At 39.9% G+C, this 21,640-nt stretch overlaps 1 protein-coding gene across 11 annotated transcripts in view; it reads right to left on the reverse strand.

Moving 5' to 3' along the window:
• Nucleotides 1-15,714, reverse strand: part of LOC132130988 (neurexin-1-like) — a 429,322-nt gene extending 413,608 nt beyond the window's left edge. For 9 of the 11 annotated variants that reach the window (XM_059542927.1, XM_059542930.1, XM_059542922.1 and 6 more), the window contains exon 1: nucleotides 15,420-15,713. The gene's annotated coding sequence lies outside the window, so the exon portion shown is untranslated. Of the gene's footprint in view, nucleotides 1-15,419 lie in introns of all 11 variants that reach the window. The other 2 variants (XM_059542924.1, XM_059542918.1) reach the window with 1 other exon arrangement.
• Between the last annotated feature and the right edge of the window lie 5,926 nt (nucleotides 15,715-21,640).

Consider the following 21,640-nt stretch of genomic DNA (forward strand, 5'->3'; position numbering starts at 1 on the left):
TACATAGTTCACTCTGAATATTAAGCAGTGGTAAAAAATAAAATTAAAATTAAAAAATAACAACATCCCCTTTAAGTATGAACATAGTATCACCTACAGCAACACATCTGACTTCCAGTGGACTGAAAATAGGTTTTTATATCTAATTACCTATACTTTGTGGAGGTCTATCAACAAATGTTTTCACATTTTGACCTACCATATATACAGCAGAGAGTGTTTGCACGCCAACTCCACCACTTAATGCTTACATTACCTGTAATGCAGGTAATGTAAGCAGTGTAAATGGTTCAGTCATAGATAATCACAGCAATGTGTGATTGAACCACTTAAAAGGATTAAATTGAGGAATGAAAAGGCATTCTCTTATTCCCCCTCTTTCATGTTTTAAAAATCTGACAAAAAATAAATAAATAAACAAAAATCCAGAATGAATAATGTATAAATAAGAAATAAATAAAATAAACAAATAAATAGGGTATAAAAATGCCTGACAGATTTAGATACACATTTATTGTAGATATCAATGAGAACAATTAAACAAAGCCAGAGTTTCTTTTGTAACTGCTCACTGTCTATCATATATTTTACATAAATCTTTTATTTGAAATTATATCAAACAAAATATCAGTGGCATTTGAAAACAAACGGTGATAGAATTTTTTCTCAAAACTAACTTTTACTTTTTTGTGATTTACTTTGGGATCAAAGTAAAGTCAGTTCCCCTCAGGTTCACACAACAGAGGTCTTTAAAATAAAAGAGAAAGCCAACCATTAGCATCTCCATTTACATATATAAATATCTAGCCGTTTACAGATTATAATTATGATGATTAAACATATGTTATTACATATCTGAATTTTCTTTTCAGCTCTGAATGTGTCCAGGAGGTACGCCAGAAAAAGCTTTACCTCTGCAAGTTCAACTGTGCATTTCATCAGCACAAAGTTGAAAATGTGTGTGTAAGCAAGGAAACAATAGAGGTGTGGAAATGTTAGAGAAAGCAAGTGACAGAGTGTGTGTAGGTTAAAGATGTGGGTATTTCAGACTCAGTGAATACTGTATGTGTGTGTGTAACCCATGTGTGTTACCAAGTATGATTCTCCTGGAAGTATTTTTGAATGTATTCATATAAGTATTGGACGAGATGAGCAGCAGTTTGAGTGCCGAAATGGAAACAAAATGGATAAATGCATATGGTGATTCAAAACAAAATACTATTCCTCCATTACTGCTCTCAAGAAGAGCCATCATAAATAAAACCAATTTAGAGTGGACCAAGATGACCCAGTATCCATCATCTTGTCAATAGCATGCATATTTTCACATATATTTGAAACAAATAAATGCTTTTTATAAGATTATATCTTATATAATAAGATATATGGATATACGGATATACTTATCCATCACTCTCCATTAGGAAAAGTTAAATGCCTTATGTCAATCTCCCCTGACTGATAAAGATAAAACTAACTTCACTGCATATATGCCTGCAATGTGCATCAAACCATCAGAAAAAAGCACAACCTCAGCAGAAACGGCATCACTCAGAGATTTTTCTTTTCCAATGTAGCATAAATGGCCTTGTAGGCTTTGACTGACTGTTTCTGAGATTCAGTAGAACGTCACATACTCCATCGGCTTCAAAATCAACAGCCACTGCAGGAAAAAAAAAACAGTATTCAAGCAGCTATTACAGTGAGGTGCCACAGGGCACACTACTGAGCCCGCTGCTGTTCTAAACTGCACCACAAGAACACAAAATTGTTTTGACCCTTCTTAATATCTGCCTTTCTCTGTAATTTTGTTCTGACCCGTGGGAATTTTGAGATGACTGTGATGCGTTCAGGTGAAGCTAATCGGATTGTCATCACTCAGATGAGTGGACCCTGCCAGCTGCCAGTAGCCTCTGGTGGACACTGTCCCATAATCAAAGTACGCAACAGTCACTACCAAAAATCACACTAAAGTTTGCAGCAACAGTGTGGGAAGTCCTCGTTAGCACTGTTAGCTAGTTATGTAAACTTGCAGCCTCTATGCAGCAATGAGGGACAAAAGAGTGAGGTGACAGTGTGTGGTGAGCTGTGCACATTGCAAATCGAGCCTGTGACGGAGCACTGCAGCTGTCAAGCAGGAGCTCTACCATGCATCCGTGTCTGATTACAGAAGAGCCTCTATGTCACACGTTCACGTGATGCAGGCCTCTGCGAGATATGAAGCCAAACTGTTGCGAAACAACAAATTTGTCCTTTTTTGTCTTGTTTGAGTCAATGTGCACTGCAGTTAAGCCTGGGACCTTTAACTCCTGCTAAGATTTTAGTTTGTTTAGCTAAAATTCTAAAATCACAGCTTGTGTGCTTTAGGTTACTAATTAATAATAGGGAACTTCTGCTGCTCAGGGAATTAATTTTTACACTCATCTAGAGAATAAAATATCTGTCTGCTAATAAACAGAATATGTCTTAGTGTGTCTTAGTGTCTCCTTCAATTTAATTAGGTCATTTTTTTGTCATATGAATGAATGAATCGTGCCATTTAAGCAGTGGACACAGAACTAATACGATCAGGGCATTTGCTAATTGGAGAACTGAAAGTCACATGGCCATCAACTGGAAGTATGCATACTGACAAATCTCTGGCAATAATGCTAACAAAGGGGAGCCATTTTGCATATATTACCATCAGATTTAACACAACAAAGATGATGGATGCAGGAGGGGCACTGACAGCCTGGCATTTATCAAAGAGTGGGAATATACAACAAGCCATGCTACAGGATTAGATTGGGCTGCAAATTATAAGAAATGAGTAAGAGGGGTGGAGGTGATGGCAGTGTGCTTAGGCCACACGGTGCAGATCACACCAATCAGAAAGCGACCAGAAACTACCTCCGGATCTGTGCAGATCTCTTCCCCAGGGCTCCGCCATGCTAGCACATCGGCAATGAGGACAAATTAGTGTGTTTCAGTGCTGACATCAAGCTGGCATGAGGACGAGGGAGCCATGTGACTGTGTGCCGAAGTGTGGCCTGGAGATGAGCCAGTCATCGCTGGCACAGTGGTGGGCTGCTGCCCCTCTCCGCCTCTGTGGCATGACGGATGGGCGGGCAGACAGCTGTTTAACTTCACAAGATTTACAGCCCTCCTGTAGCAGCTGTCAGTCCAACACCTATCAGCCTGAAGTAAATCTCCTGTCTCCTGCCTCTCAGAAAGGAGCGTGAACTGAGGAGCCACTGAAGCAATCGGCTGTTAATCGCCTGACCTCTATTGTTCCGCCATAACCGAGGCCAGGCCAACCCCTATCACTCTCCTCCTGCTCCTCTTTCTCTTTCACTCACTTCTCTCCCCTCCCTCCTCTGCCCTCTTCTGCCTGGGGATGTGTAAAGCTACATATTTTCAAAATCGGCTGGTTGGAGGGATGCCTGAATGACTAGTTGATTAATCGATGTTAAGGAAGCCCTGTATAATTAGGCTTTTTGGGATTCACCAGACACAAGTTGAACAAATCGTATGGGGCATTAACATGACACATCCTTGAATTCAAACATGCTGGGGTTTCCAGACGCATCCGAAAACAGCTGTGGTTGGATATTTAAAAGTTGGCATAAATTGGAAATTCACCCTTTTTTCTAAAATGTGTTTCTTATCTTTTTGTGTATAATTCATCTATGTTTTGTGTTCTTAATTTTTAATCAAAATATCAGACTTCTTTCTGGTGACCAATCATAAAGTCAGCTAAAAACTCCTTCCTTTCTTAAAATCAACTGCAAGCTCACTTTCTCATCTGCCTCCTTTCAATCATCCAATGATAGATTAAACCATGCTCTAACCATTTTTTCAATAACCCATTTACATTTAGTAATTTCGCAGATGCTTTTTTCCGAAGCGACTTACAATTGGGGGATACATAAAGCAATGTATCTCCCATTTTTTATGTATCCCCCATTTCACTCATATGTTCATCACAATATAAAAGGAAAAGATCTATCGCTACCTCGCTTTCATTGCAACTTCAAAAAAACTTGCAAGACTTGACACAATGACCAAAGATCTGCATGTTGCTCTAAATAGGATGAATTTAAGGACAGTGTTTCAAAAGTACTGCTGCTAAAAATATCGAAAGTGTAGATAAAATGGACTACCAAGAAAACTAGTGACCCCATTCCTATTCCTGCTTCCCTTTCCTTTAACAATCTCTCTTTTTCCCCTCCATCTCTCCATTGCTTTGTAATCCACGTCCCCTGTGCGCTGCTGGGAGGTCACTGGGCACGAGGAGGTGGATCAGCAGTGGCTGCGAATGTCGCAGTGTAAAGTTATATGCTCCGGAGGCTTGCACAAGCTCACTATGGATAACACTTCCGCCCTGATGGTATTGCAGACAAACACACCCCTAACCCTACCTAAATTTGATAATTTAGGAGTAGTGGTTTAATTAGCCCTGTGCTTTACAGTAGCTGCTACAAATTTGCTTTAAATTCACTCCCTCTAAAACACTGATGCCATGTCCTTAATCATGCAGACAGACATCTTTGGCTGTTGGTTCATGTCTTGAAAATTTTATGTTTGTCAAAACTAAAAAAAATTAATAAGCTGCGTTTAGGATTAGAATTTATTTTAAAGCATTTATGACATGGCATATATTTCAAAAACAACATGTGTTTTTTGTAGTCGCCATGGCATGATGCCACAAAGAGAGCAGACGCTTTGATTGTGTGTCTGTAAAATGACTCTGGAATTATGGAGGACATTCTGGCACAAATTAGGCCTTAAAATCAAAAATACACAGAATATGCAAAACTACGGAAAACTATGGAAACCTGACCCGGTTAAAGGCATCTGCTATGCAACTATGCAAATGCAGTGTAAACAGAACACGACTATGGTGAAGCAGGGAAATAAACTGGAGGGCAGGTCACGTGAACTTGCACTTAGTTTATAAGACAACAGGAATGCTAGGTTGCACGTAGAGCAAAGCATTTACTCTGCTCATATCTGCCCACCCCTCCTCCTACTCGCTCTGGCATCTGGCACCTTCTCCTATTCTGTAATGCCAGGTAATTACCTACCCTATCTTTTGCTGCTTACCCCATTCTACCTACTCTCAAAACAGTCACGAAAAGCAGTGGGCTCCTTTAATTATCTGCATCACTCTGGAATGCGTCCAAGTCTATCCCTCCTGACCACCTCAAAATAAATCAGGGATTCATACCAAAACCAGCCACGCTTGTCCATAGTGCAGCATTATTGTACGTCGTGGGCTGCGCTGCTAATGTTAAGTACTACGGTTCAAGCTACACAATGTAATCTGCGGCTTCAAAGGCTGCCTGGGCAACTAGCAAGTCTGACCTGGACCTCTTGTAATGATAAGTGCCTAAGCGGCCTTAATCACTGGTTTCACACCATTGCAAACGTGCACAGTGTTTAAATGCTTCTCAATGACCTGAGGTCCATTAACATTTCATTTGGGTTAGCAAGTAAAGTTCATCCGATGCCAATGAGCGCAATGGAAAGGAGGGTACAAAATAAATAAAAATTACTTCCCTGGAGGTGGAAACAGACACGAGGATCTCAGCAGTGACCTTTTTCCCAACTTATCATCATCCAGAGAAGTGATCCCTAGCGTTTTTTTTTCCCGTCTTGCTTTTGCTGGCATGGGGACTGAGTCACACGTCAGCCTGGATTAAAAGCTGCCTGGTACTCCAGGACGTGTGTTGCCCTAAGAGAGACCGCGTGTTTGTGCATGTAGACGAACTGGGCATGCGTGACCTTGGACCTTGATAGAATGAGCATGATGTGTGAACAACGTGTGGCCATTGTGCGTGCATATGTATGCACCTAATGGCTGCCTAAACCCATTCTCCACACTCTCCTTGGTATCCCAATTTGCTTCAGCCTAAAAAAAGTCTTAGCTGATTTCTGGACTGCCTAGTGACTTAAGAGACACAACCAATTAGCTATGAGCTCACACAGACACGGTCATGTTACTCAGCTCAGCACATGGGCTTTTCATTGACGCCAATCCTTCATCATGAACACTGCAAAATACAGGACAAATAAGTGAACTCCACCAGACAGAGGGGCAGCTCCTCCGGAGAACTAGGCATGCAACCTTCTTCCCAGACATCAGTGAAATGCTTTGAAGTTGTGGATGTCTGGCCTCCCTTAGGGTGGATCGTTCCTTCACACTCCACAGCATCAACAGACAGCCTTCCATACTGAAAGGGAGACTGTACATGTATTGCACATCAAGGATCTGTCCATGCAAGAAGTGCTGAAAAGTGAGACAGCCAAATAGCAGGAGTCTGGACAGTGAGTCAGAAAGCAAACAGAGACAAGGCCTGATTCTTTCTGTAGCTCTTTTAAGTATGTGTTCCTGTGACTGCGATGGGATGGATCTGTGTCACATGTTATCAGTAAGTAATGATAGCCTGCAGTAACACTATAAAGATTAAAAGACTTTCAATATCTAAGGAGATATCATAGGGCTATACAAGTACACAATATCAGAGAACAACCGGTGAGAAAAATGCATTTGCCAGTACAAGTCTTGTGATGAATGAGTTGATAAATTAATAATTTCTTTAAGTACAAACTTAAAACAATCTTAAACTATTAGGCTGTATTTTGTGTCAAACACAAAACGACTGTAAGAAAATAGTGTATAATTAATATCTAAATTAATTATTATTCCATTTTATTCTATAAAAATAAAACGTATTTGAACCAGTTTGAACCAGGGCTTGAAAACGGAAAAAAAATCAATCGGTTCACTCCGAGCAGAATCGATATTTTAACGTTTCTGTTCTGCGTTCCTCTGATATTATTACTGTTCCGAAACCAGTTCGGGTGGGGAAAAAAAAACAGTTAATAACGTTTTTTTTTTTTTATATATATATAATTTGCCTATAATTTGCCTAATAATACTACTACAATAATAATAAAGTATAGTGTTTTCTTTACTCAAAAAAAAAAAAATAGAGATCTAACGCTTAGTCACAGCCAATAGGCTACAGCATAATCTTCTTTAGATTTTGGCCAAATGTAAGATACTTAAAAAAAATAAATACATAAATCTATCAACACTTTAAATACATCATACTATTTTTAAAGATATTTAAAAATGTTTGCTGCATTGTAAAAAAAAAAAAAAAAAGACACTTGTATAAGAGTGAGTTTTTAGAGTGAAAAAAAAATTAAGTCACGGCTCACATCGCATTTTATTAGCCCTATTATTTTCGAAATAATGAAGGCTAAAATGCCTGTAAGTCTAAAGTAAAATGTTTATAAAACATTATAAAAACTGTTATTCGTTTCTCTCCAAAGCAAATCCTCTAAAGTTTAGGCCATAAAAACGTCAATCCAAAAACAAATTAATTTAAGATGATGCCTACCTCTCTCATTCGGCACGAATCCAATTTTTTCCATGTTCCCGACATATCTGGATGCTAAAATGTTATTATATAGCGTTTTTACTTTCAGTTATTAGCCTATTATTTAAAATAATCTTGTCGGTTAACGGTTGTTGGTCAGGAAAAATAATCGAAATTAACATCCCTAGTGAGTAACGTCACAGTGCAAAGAATATAGATAGTTAATGTATAATAAGTAACACTGTATTTGCGTCCGAAAGTCAGACTCCAAATTTCATTCTAAGAATTACTTTGAGGTTAATATAGCAAATGAAAATTGTTCAGCTTACGGTATATTTGAGAAGCTCCGCTAGGCTATTTTAGTTCCCCTCACTCCACAACAAATCATTTCAATTAACAGTATTTAGAAAACAACAGGAATTAAAAATATAAGAAGCTATAGCATATTAACGACAAACCAAAAGTAATTAATTTATGCTAAAATGAAACTCAAACCAACATCGGGTCCAATTCAACACAAAATCAAATATTTCCGTATTCGTGATGTATTTGAATGCCAAATGATTATAAAAAATAGCCTATGTTAACAGTGTTTATTATAGCCTAAAGTTTGTAAACATTCTGTGTCTGCATTATGTCCATTTCTGAATGAAATAATATTTTTTTCTCTCTAAAAAAAGTATAAAAAGTTTCTCTCTCTCTCGCTATATATATATATATATACGCGTAGCGTATTTTAACCAGCAGCAAAATTTTTAAACTTTATTAAATCGGCCAAAATGAGCTAATACAGTTTGCTGCATTCATGCACTCAGAAACCGGTGACTGAATGAATCAGCAGAGCTTGTACAAGTCATCACTGAATCTTTCTCAGACATTTCCAAATGTCGAAATTGGGTTGCGCATCGATCTGTGCATGATGATGTCCAATGCCATCGGCGAACAGAGCTTCTCAAAGTTGGGAATAATCAAAGAAGAGCTGCGGTGCTCAGTTGGACAGAAAATGCTAAGCATGCTGGCACTCGAGTGTCCAACGCAGAGAAAAAATATGCCTTTTTTGCGTTGTGTCATCAGGCCTAATTTGATCTAATCCGGCCTGAAGGCGGTGCATTGCCAATGAGACATACCTATGATGAGTTCACAGCTGAACGGACATTTCACTCATTGGCTTCAGCGTCACATTTGCATATGCCGTACAACTGGAATTCGTGATTGGTTGACAGCAAATTTCAAATATTAAATGGAACAATAAAATAACGTTATTAACCGGTTAACGGTCATTTCAAATTTTCGATTCTGTTCGGAACTATAAAATTTGATTTCGTTTCTGTTTCTGGTTCGGTTCCTGTCAAAATTTCGGTTGTTTCCAGTTTTCGTTTTCGTTCCTTGAACCGGTTTAGAGCCCTGGTTTGAACTTCACATTAAACTGCTTCTGTTTCACACAAACGCCGGCACAGACGTGCATGTTTGGCTAGAATCACCATGAACTCGTGCATGTTCGGATGCGGAGCCATGCGGAAAGCTTCACCACGCAAAATGAGTTCGCATGCACTCAAAGCGAACATCCGGCAACACCGCGATGACGTCATATTTTCCGTGCTCACCCAAGCGAACGCGTTGAGTATAAATCAGCTTTGACACAGAGAACGGGAACGATGGTCGGCCAGCTGGAGTTCGTCTTTGGGAGAAAAATTTGCTGATTATTATTTCTTTATTTATTTATTGTTTTTAATTTAAATGTATATGTGTGTGTACTTCTAACATATTTGGTTGGTAAAATAAATGTTGTAAATTTAAATCAGAAAGTCTTCCGTGTCTGGAATGAATGTATTCTTGAGTGTATAAGGTAACAATAATATAACAAGATAACCTTGTTTGAAATGGGTTTGGCTAAAAGAAAATTTTGGTTTCGTCTATACTACTAGGTACTTGTACTATATTGACATGGGTTAAATAGAATGGCATTACTAAAAAGAGACTAAATTTTCATTGACTAAAACTAAACTAAATGTCATCAGTTTTCATCGACTAAAACTAGACTAAGAGTATGAACGTAACTAAAACTAAATTAAAAACTAAAATGACAGCTTCACACAAAAACTAGACTAAAACTAAAATTAAAACGACCGCCATAAACACTATACAAGACTTAAGACAAAAACCAATATACATATTCATTTTTAGAAAAAGTTCTTATCTTTTTTTAAAGAAAACGTCATTAAATTGGTAAGTTTTTAAAGAGTTAATCAAAGAAAAAATGTTTTTTTTTTTAATAGAAACAAAAAGTTACATCAACATAAAAATAAGTTTTAATGAAGATAATAGCATTTGCAATTTAATTTCCATGTTATTATTTATTATTTAATTCATCAGGATCATCCACTTGGTCCTAGGACAAAAAGGCCTATCAACCAAAACCAATAAAAAAAATAAAAAAAGACAATGAAGAAAAAAAAATTACACTGAACAACAAGTGTAGACTTAAATATACTGCTGTAATTGACACTTCACCACAGCAGCCGTAATTGTGATCTCTATTAAAAATTATGCAGTCCTAATGTATCTGTTACGGAGGGAGTCAGAGTCATTTGGATCCAAATGCAGTGCTTTATTTAAGAATGGTCAAACAGGCAGAATTCAGGAATGGCATCAGTTATATCAGGGATATCAAGAATCATAAACGGTAACAAGCAGAGATCAGGGCAGGCAGCAGAGAATCAGAGTCGGTTAAACAATCCAAGATCAGACACGGGAAGAACAAACACAAGGAAAAAATGCTCGGAAATGTCAGACAAGGTAAACAAGACTTCGCAGTGAGTTAGAGTGATTGTGGTGCTTATATGTGTGTGTAAATGAGGTGCAGGTGTGGCAAGGAAATTGGCTGAGGAATGAGGTGCAGGTGTGGCAAGGCGATTGTGATGCAGTGACTCATGGGAGATGTAGTTCGGGTGTGGTGCAACAGTATGAGAAGTACTAGTGTCCAAGTGATGATATGGTGACATCTGGTGGTTGATGGGTGGAATGGTCCTGAGTGGAGTGCCCTCTACTGAAGTTCATAGGCACTCCAGCTAATGATCGTGACAGTATCATAATGCATGTTTTCCTTTTGTTTTGTGCTCATCTCACATTAATAATTAAATAAAAGTATAGATCATCATGCAGCTTAGTAAGTCTAATTCACACCCAGCATGAGCATTACAATGGAAGACATCATGGGGCAATGTAATGACGAACTATCATCATGCTAATTGCAAAATGATTTAAAAAGTAATTAATTAAGCAACACACAAACAATCTGACAACTTGTCAGTTACCCAACACTGGGTCACAGTGAGAGCTGCACTAGGCATAATTCAATCCTAACAGGACTAGACATGTGCCGGTTTTCGGTAATGCGATATATCAAGGTAATGAATATGTACAATATTTTTATTGTGGGCACTTCTAAATAGTGAATAATTTATATATTACAAATTATTCAGAATTTGGAATTCATTTTAAGAATACTTTTCCCATCAACTGGTAAAAATGCACAACACTGCTGTATGTTGCTTAAAAGAAGCTGTTCTGATGTAAACAAGCATGCATAAGAAGCACAAGGGGGAACACATGAGAGATGCACTGAATGAAAGCACATTCACTCTCTGACAGCAGAAAATGCAGCAGTTACCCTGGAAACCCCATAAATAAAGCAGCTGCTCTACTTTCTAAAACGTATTTAAATAGCCATTAAGATTTGTGGATATGTTGTGTTGTTCATCACAGTGGTAAATACTTAAATAATTAGACTTAATAGGCTATTTATTTTCAAACTTTTTTTATTTTAAATTGGACTACAACATACCCTAGATATTATTTGAAAGTGTTTTTGATTCTTTATTGTTCATTCACACTTTAAATTAGGGCTTCATTAGTTAACATTAGTTAATTCATTAGTTAACAAACTGCCAATGAAAAATTCTTCTGAACTTTCATCAATCTTAGGCATTGATGAAATGCCATCCAGTCAGTGGCATAAAAGCAAAACACGGAGGTGAACGCCGATTTCAACGGCACACATAGTGATGGTCACTAAACTGTCAGTTGTATTTTTTTTATGGTTTAGACATTCAAGCGATTAGATGATCGGATATTATTATATCGAGCTACATGTTCCTGCTAGGGCGGTTAAAAAAAAATATTCAAATATTCAAATATTCGTTGACTTAAAAACAAAAAAAATCCATATTCGGATGCAAAAATGTTGCATTCGAATTTTAGGGATCCGTTAAGGAGGCAGCTTTAAGGCTCACCCGTGCTGCGATGTTCAATCAAAATATTGGGGAAAAAGAGAATGTGGAGAAGATCTTGTTTATGTCAAAACTGAAACCAAGCCATTCACATGCATATTTCACAATTTTTTTAGAGAGGGACATCTTCTATTACCATTGCACTCGCGTATCACACAATAGAGCTGCATGTTTAGAAAACCATGTAAAATTAAGGTGGGTTCAGTTTTTTATCAAAAACATATCTTGAGACTTATGGTGGGTTTTCCCCATCCCACTGCCTCTCATGTTTAAATGAAAAATGTACTCTGTGTGATTGGTTTTCACCCCTTTGTATTAAACTATGCATGTACACATGATGCTGTTTTGTTTATAGTTCTTTAAGCTACTTAATCATAATTGGTTTATAGACATTATTTTAAATATTAAGCACTTTTTTCAAAAAAACAAAACAAACAAAATAATCGTTCATTAATCTTAATCGAGGTAAAATGTTCAATTAATCAAGGTTTTGATTTTAGGCCATAATCATCCAGCCCTATAACACAAAAGTTGCAACTGTGTCATTTAAAGAGTTTTTTTTTTTGTTTGTTTGTTTTTTTTAACAAAGATTAATAACTTCTGTTGCAAATGTAACTATTTCTCATTGTGAATGTTAATGCATTAACTAAGGTTAACTAATGAGATCTTATTTTAAAGTTATACCTATTGGTCTTTACACTTCTTTTGCACTTTAATCTGTGTAAAACTTTTAACTTTATATATTTTTCTGTATTGCTTTATTGCAAAGTTATTTTTGTTATAAGAAAAAAGTCATTAAACCTGTTATACTATATTATGACCACTTTTGTTAAACTAAATTTAAATACCATGATAATACAGTATACCGTGATAAAAGCATTAGCAATTAATTGCAACATGAAAATGTGTTACCGGCATATCCATTAACACGACTAACTGTGGCATTCCTTTCAAAACGGTTCCTCATACACAGACGCCAAAGGACAGCACAAAAGGACGAAGAATAATAAATAAAATAAAAAGAGCACAAACAAGCCAGTCAACCTTCGTGTGTACAGGGGAAGGAAAAAAAAGGAACACCACCTGTCCATCAGGAAAGCCACCAGCTTTCCTTCCTCCCCCTCCTTTCTTGGTATCTCTGAGCCCAATGACAGCCAGCGATACTCCTTATCAGCTGGTGAGATGAGATTTAGTTCCAGGCCTAACACTCATGGGAGGCTATTGATAATGCTGGTCCCCCCTTCTGCTCTCCTCTCATTTTCCTGAAGTGGGACCTGCCTCGCTTGTCCAAATCCAAACCGCAAGCATGACAGCAACTGCAAAACTGATTTTGAATCAGTGCAACAGGGTGAAATACTGTGTTCCAGCTATGGATGAATAAGATGAGCCATGCAAAACCCAGATGTGCATTCTGGCAGTAGGCATCCCCTTAGTAAAATCCCCTCTTTTTCCCTACAACTACCTGGATGGAAAGCTAGGTCAAGCTCCTGGTGATGGGCTGTGATGTTGTTTTGACATCCTTGCTGCTGCATAGCTGAATGAATAATCGATGGTGCTTGAAAACAGAAGGCATTTGATTTATTTTCTTATTATTGCACGGTTTTAAAAATGCTCATGAAACTTTCATGGTTTATAGGTACAAAACTGCAAATGACACAGACCGGCTAACATGTTCAAAGCAGTGTTTTCCATTACTGACCCATATCCCCATGACTGGGAATCATTTAATGGTCTTCATGCACAGAGCGAAACCATCTGCATCTTTGTGTCCACGTTTTTATAGCCTCATAATTGGTTCCAACAACTGTCCAACTAACCTATTACGCTGACAGACAGCAACTATTATGTGATATTGACTGCTCAAGCCTTTCAATAACAGAAACTCTTTCGATTTGATCAACCTAAGAATTAGAGTTTATCTAGAGCGTGTCTCGGTTATAAACTTTAGGAACATAAGTCTGAATATAGCCTACATTTATCAAGTCTCAATTTGACTGATTCACCTAAGCAGTTACTACGCAAGGGACTCATATGCAATTAGTGGTGTTAATCATATACTAATAATAAACAGTGAATTTAATTACATCGATGATGTATAGCCATCCACAGCTAGTGCTACTGGATTTTCACACACCAGAGCCCATAAAGATTTATCTGACACCAGCTCACAATCGAGTTATCCTCAGTTCTTCAGCCTTGGTTGCCCTGCCACAGAACAGTTGGTGATAGAGCTAATAGAGGGTTGCAACATGGCAACAGCAGAAAAAGACAACAGATCTTCAAAAGGGCGATACCAAAAGGATATAAACATAGTGTTTTGGTGGCTTCCTTCTTTTGATGGGCTGATATCCATTAAAGCTGACCAATGTATAGGAGGCTATAGAAATTAAATTTGATTGTCATATACTCACTCTCATGTTCTATACCTTTACAGAATTCTTCCAATGTAGCACAAAAGGAAAAGTAAAAAAAAAAAGATGCAATGAATAAATAAATCTGTCAGTCAAGCATCATAAGCAACATTTTACAATAAGATTGCAAGTGAAAAATATTTGTAAAACATTTATTAGTCTTAGGTTATAATGCTAATTCTAACATGCTATTGTATTGCTAATAAAGTGAAAAGTTGCATCTGTCCATATTTCATTTACCTGGTCTAACATGAACAAACAATGAACAAATGTATTTATATTAGCTTCTATTAATAAAAAAAATAATAAATGGTGTAACAAGTGTATTGTTAGTTAATGCATTAAGTAATGTTACCTAATAGAATGCTATTTTTACAATTAATGCATGTTACCATAAAATAGTCAACAAATAGAATAGAAGTCTACATTTAAAGTCTCCTAGGGATTGCTTTTGTGAGGAACAGACCAAAATTTAACTTGAAATGTATGAAATATCTAGCACATAAAGTGTTTTTTTTTTTTTTTTTCTGAATTTCTAGATTAAGCTGTTGATCCGGTTCACAAAACTAGCCTGAATGATGTGTTCACAAACCAGACTCATCTGCTGGGAAGCATCAAAAAAGACTCATGAAAAGGAAGAAAATCATTTTGGTTTGGAACAACATGACAGAAAATAATGACATCATATATTTGAGTTGCCTGGGAGCAATTTTAATGTGACTTGCACCATAACAATATTATGTGATGAACTTGACTCGTAAATGACGATACATAAAAGAGGCTCAATCTTCTCAAAACATTCGATATGTCCAGAAACACTCTCACAGGCCTCTGCTGACATTTCAAGTCATTCAAACAATTTATTCAGACCATATGTTTACATGTATCCCGTTCTCTGTGAACTTGGTTAAAGGGTCAGAAGGACATACCCTCTGAAAATTCGTTCAACAAAAGCAAACATTTTATCACAACCCATTCGGAGGATAAAACAGCCGCTTACCCAGACAAAAGGCTGTTTATTCCCACGGCTTTTCCATCTCTCTCTCTCTCTCTCGTGCATCTGAGAGCCGCACATGGCATGACTCGAATTGGGGCAAATCAATACACACAGCGCCCGTTAGTAACTCTTAAGCTGGCACGCAGGTGTTCAAAACCATTACCAACGAGGGATATATGAAAAGCCACTCTTCCGAGGGCTTTACAGCAACACAGAACAGACAACAACATCTTCCCTTATGAGTCAACACCATCCGTTTACTTCCCCAGCCCCGCGCATCACCTGCATTTCTGAAAACACATATTCTGATGACAGAAGCATCTGCAGAGACACACAGAAGTGCTCTTACCTGTGTTTGAGGCTGAAAGTAAGCGCGCTTTATCTACGGGAAATTGTTCGTTTATCTTTTGTATAGTCCAGAAATGCGAAATGCGGCGTTTGCCCTCCCCTTTCGCTGCCGTACAGACGACGACCGTGTGAGCGCGTCAAGCCGCTCAGCCTGCATGAAACGCCACAGCAGATCTGCCGCTCTATGCGCGTTCTCCCGGTAGCGGTTATGAGGGCGCGGTCAGTGGAACACCTCACCAATCATCCCGCGCGAGCACTTCTCCTTCCAGCCTCACGGACGACATGATGACTGCGGCACCGGTCTCAATGTGACTTACTTTATCAGAATCTGGACCACCGGCTATGTCCAGTTACTGCGTCTCATCCATCCCCCTACTATCCCTTAATCCGTTTAAACCAGGAGTCCCCCACCTTTATGGTCTGTTGAAACCCTAAAATATTTACTTATATTTATAATATATTAAACACTCTCTGAAATTAAAAACAGGTTTCAAATCGCTCAATAAATATTCATAATAACATAATTAAAGTGTCAGTTTTTGTATTCATTCATGCATTCATTTTTATTTATTTAATTAATCTTTATTTTGTGGTTGTTGTTGTTTTGCAACATTAATTTAAACACTTTTATTACACGGATCTATGGAATAGGCCACTAATTGGTAAATCTGAGATTTTAAGTCAAATATTTATTAAAAACAATTATTGTTGTCCATGCCAGTACTTTTGATTGGTCAGTCACGGAATTCAAGAGTCAGATATTTATAGATGACTGTTGTCCATATCAGCATTGTAGGCTATTATTATCTGTCATCTATGTTGTCTCTGCTTTACCAGTAGGAGAAATTAAGCACTTACTTTACCAGTAAGATAAATTTCAGCTCAAGTGAATATTTCATGTGTATATTACTAATATTATTATTATTATTCATAGCTTTTTTTATTTTTTTGCACTAATGACTGAATATACATTATATAACTTGCTGTAGTCGATGTATCATAATTAACCTGCAGTTATGAACATTATGACTCTCTACAGGGCGTTTAGGGCTATGATGTTTACATATTTCTGTACTTTCATAATTTACTGAATTCAGTGAAGGACTTGCTTCTCAATAGTTGATGAAGTGCTTTCTTTAGGCTTGCAGGTGTGTAAATATCTTCCTGGACATATAACATCTGCCTTTTGCCATCGTTCTATGACCCATATGATCCTTATCCTATGATGGCGTACTAACAACAACCCCAAATGTACTCTGGTGTGTGTGTGTGTGTGTGTGTGTGTGTGTGTGTGTGTGTGTGTGTGTGTGTGTGTGTGTGTGTGTGTGTGACACCAAATCTATCATATAGGGATATCATTCATGCTATACTTATAGTACCTATAGAACTTCCTCTTGAAACGAGCCACCTGGTTTCAAATGGCTGTCATGGCCTCATGAGACAGCAAAATGTCCATTGTTTACACACTTCAGTGTCTCAGCGGAAACAGCAGGTCATCTAGGTTTTGTTTGCATGCTATTTATTAGGTATGAATATTCAGGCATCCAACACTATTGACACACTGCTTTTTTGCATACTATTCGTTAAAACACTTGTGTGGACACTGGGTTAAATTTAAAGTAACCAAACCATAGCACAGTTGTAATTGACTGACGTTAGCTTTAGCAGTGTTTAATTGAGGACCAGTGTTAATTTCTGTTGTCATTAAATACTGTAAGTATGAATAGGGGAAATAAATGTTCTGGGGCTCCTCAAGTGAGACACTGAGCACAGATTTTTCACCATATCATTTTATCACAGAATTTAATCACAAAACAAGTAAAATGCATTTGCTAATGCGTATGGATTCATGCACTTGATTACATTAACTAATGCTTCGGGCTGCTTTATAAGTTAAACATTTCTAATGTTTTCTTTTTTGCTTTTATTTCGTCCTAAAGTCATATAATATTAGGTATGTATCATCTTTAAATGCATTAATGTTTGACGGATGACTTTACATTTGTGAGCTTTGTGTAATAAGCCAAATTCTCAAACAACAGCTAGTATGTTTAATGGTATCTGTGATAATTCCCCCCATGTATTACCCTCAGCTAATAACCTTAAGCACAAAGCATGGACCTCAGTTGTCTGTTCAGCCAAGATTTAAACAAAAAGGCTTCACTGCTTCTTAATGTTTTAAAGAAATAAAAAATCTATTTGGCTGTTGAATTAAAGTCATGTGGTGTGACCAACATTCAGAAAAAAATAAAGATGTACCGAAGATGTACAGACATTTGTGATTCATAATAATTAAAATAATAAAAATGCTTGTAAGATCATTAAAACTGTACTAATTAAAAAACGATTTAATTTATATTTTCATTTTATTAATTTGTTATTATATTACAAGATTTTTATTATTATGAATCACAAATGTCTACATCTTTGGGGAGTCACATACAAAACTTGTTACAACCTTGAATTAAATTCAGTTAATATATATAATAACAATGATAATACTAAATGCTGAAAATTATTATAAAAAAATAACAATGTAAAAATTAAAAAAGGTGATATACCTGTGTCACTAATAGCGCCTCTGTGGCCCTTTCTGACCGAACACAGCGGGAACCATCACCCGAATATTAGTTTCGCCCGGACTCTTTTCTCACACGGACCCAGTACTTTTCCGTCTCAGCTGTGGCTTATCATCTCATTAGTTATTGCCTTTAATAGGCGCAGACTTTCTTTGTTCATTGCGAAGTCTTATCGTTCCCTATGGTCGTAATTCTGAGCGTTTATCTCTGTGTTGGATTTTCTGTGTATGACTCTGGACTGTGTACCCCGTTGACGATTACTGCTTCCTGCCATTGTGACCATTGCCTATCTATTGAACTGTGTTCCGGATTACCTACGTTGTTCCTGTTTTCTGGTGATTATTCCTGCCTGTTGACGATTCTAAATAAAGCCTTGCGGATGGATTCGAATGTCTCTGACTCCGTGTTACAGAAGACGTCGCCACCTCAGGATCCAGCGGCTTTAGATCGAGTGGTTACTGAATTGACACGACAAGCCTCCCTGTTGACTGTGCATAACCAACAGTTAGATCGGCTGACCACCATGACCGAGGAATTGGTGCGGTCTATGCGGTCGCTCCCACAGGCTGTGCCACAAGATCTCACTGCAGGCCCCACCGCGCCGCGGGGAATCACGTGAATCCACGCACCCCGCTTTGCACTTCCAGAGAAATATGACGGTTCCCCAGGCAAGTGCAGGGGCTTTCTTATGCAGTGAGCCATCTATGTGAACTCGCTGCCGCCGGGCTCAGTGACAGAGGATGGCAAGGTTTCCCTCGTCTGCACACTTCTCACCGGTAAGGCCTTGAGCTGGGCAACAGCTTTGTGGGAGGGCCAGCAGATGGTTTTTCCGTCGTATCAGCACTTTCTCACCAAATTCCGGGAGGTGTTTGACCACGCTGAGGATGGCAAGGAGGCGGAGGAGGAACTATTAAACCTTCGCCCGGGATCTTCCACCGCTGCGGATTACGCTCTCACGTTTTGCACACTAGCAGCCCAGGCGGGCTGGGAAGGAAAACCCCTTAAGACCATGTTCCGTCGAGGGCTTCGCACGGACCTGCAGGCTGAGCTCGCTTGTCGGGATGAGAGCAAGACTTTGGAGGAGTAAATGGAGATGGCGATCAAACTGGACCATCTGCTCCGCTCTCGCAGGAGTTGTCAACCACGATTACCTCTCGCCTCACCCCAGTCTTCGGCTCACGCCCTGGAGGACCCATGCAAGTGGGATTTTCCCGCCTCTCTGGTGAGGAGCGCGAGAGAAGGATGAGAAATCGTCTATGCCTCTACTGTGGTCAGTCTGGTCACTTCCGAGCTCAATGTTCCGCTCGTCCTCCTAGAACCACCAGCACTCGGTTAAGCCACAATTCCTTGTCACCCTCTCTCTTGTTGGATGTGTGCTTGATCATCCACGGCCGCCACATCAAGACTAAAGCCTTTATTGACTCAGGGGCGGCCGGTAACTTTATTGACCAAGACTTTGTTAATCGCCATCGCATATCTCTTGTTCCATGTGACCCTCCTATGGCGGTGGCAGCCCTGGATGGAAGACCACTAGGTGCTGGAAAGATCTACCACATCACTGAGGCCATCACACTGATCACCAGCTCCCTGCACACTGAGACCATCCAGCTCCATGTCACTCAATCACCTCACCACGCCATTATTCTTGGCCACCCCTGGCTCACCCTCCACAATCCACAAATTTCCTGGAAGGATCAGGACATCATCCAGTGGTCCCAATCTTGTCTCCAGCGGTGTCTCAAATCCCCACAGAGGAACCATCACGTGGTCCCAGTTCCCCAACCTGAAGGTCAACCCCCGCAGGACCTTCCCGAGGTATACTGGGATTTCCACTCGGCATTCAGCAAATCCCGGGCCACCCAGCTTCCACCTCATCGGGACACGGATTGTGCCATCGAGCTCTTACCTGGAGCCACGCTCCCCAAGGGTCGTGTATACCCCCTGTCCCAACCCGAGACTCTGAGCATGCAGCAATACATCGACGAAGAACTCGCCAAGGGGTTCATCTGACCCTCCACCTCACCTACCTCGGCGGGCTTCTTCTTCGTAAAAAAAAAAAGACGGATCCTTGCGTCCCTGCATCGACTACCGAGCCCTCAACGAAGTAACCACCAAGTACCGTTATCCCCTACCCTTGGTACCCTCAGCCCTGGAACAACTCCGCACTGCCCGTATCTTTACCAAGCTCGACCTGAGATGGGCCTACAATCTCATTCACATCCGGGCAGGTGACGAGTGGAAGACGGCCTTCTCCACGACGACTGGCCACTATGAATATCTGGTCATGCTCTTCGGTCTGTCCAACAGTCCCTCCGTCTTTCAGGCCCTTATCAACGATATTTTCCGAGATATGCTCAACAAGTGCGTCATAGTCTACATTGACGACATACTGATCTACTCCGACACCCTGTCTGAACACGTTCAACACGTACGAGCTGTGCTCCAAAGATTAATCCAGAATCAGCTGTACGCCAAACTCTCTAAGTGTGCCTTCCACCTCTCCACCGTCTCCTTCTTAGGATACATCATCTCTGCTGAGGGAGTCACGATGGATGACAGCAAGGTTTCCGCCGTGCTACACTGGCCTCGTCCCCAAACCGTCAAGGACCTCCAATGTTTCCTGGGGTTTGCCAACTTCTATCGAAGATTCATCCGGGGTTTCAGTCAAGTAGCAGCTCCTCTAACTTCTCTCACTCACCCACTCACTCGCAGTGGAGGTGGATCCAATAAGCTGGCATGGTCTACGCTCTGCGAGAAAGCGTTCCAAGATCTGAAGACTCATTTCACCTCGGCTCCCATCTTGAAACACCCAAACCCCCGACGTCAGTTCACTGTGGAGGTGGACGCCTCCAGCACAGGTATCGGAGCAATACTGTCACAACGCCAGGGAACCCCAGAGAAATTGTACCCGTGTGACTACTACTCTCGCAAACTCAATCCCGCGGAACGTAATTATGACGTCGGGGACAGAGAACTGTTGGCCATGAAAGCGGCCCTGGAGGAATGGAGACACTGGTTGGAGGGCTCGACCATGCCCTTTCTCATTCTAACCGACCACAAAAACTTGGAGTACTTGAGAACCGCCAGACGTCTCAATGCCCGCCAGGCCAGATGGTCGTTATTCTTCTCCAGGTTTCTCTTCACTATAACCTATCGGCCCGGGTCCAAGAACGGTAAGGCGGACGCACTCTCCCGCCAATACGACTTGTCCCAATCAGACACCTCTCCGGCTACCATCATTCCCATCTCCCAGATCGTCTCCCCCGTGCAATGGGACATCATGGCCGAGATCAATGAGGCCCTAGAAACAGACACTGCTCCTCCGGAATGCCCTCCTGGACTGACCTACGTCCCCACTCCCCTACGGCATCGCGTACTGACACTGATCCACGAGAATCCCAGCGCCGGCCACCCCGGTGTCCAGGCGACCAGGGAACTCGTTCTCAATAAGTTCTGGTGGCCTTCCATGACTCAACAGATTCTAACCTTCGTCAAGGAATGTGTCACATGCAACCAAACCAAATCCCTACCACAGCCGCCTGCCGGTCTGCTCCAGCCTCTCCCTATCCCAGAAAGACCATGGTCCCACCTGGCCGTCGACTTCATGACCGACTTGCCCCCTTCTCACCACAACACCGTGATC

This window comes from Carassius carassius, chromosome 47 (genome assembly GCF_963082965.1).
Source record: "Carassius carassius chromosome 47, fCarCar2.1, whole genome shotgun sequence".
NCBI lineage: Eukaryota > Metazoa > Chordata > Actinopteri > Cypriniformes > Cyprinidae > Carassius > Carassius carassius.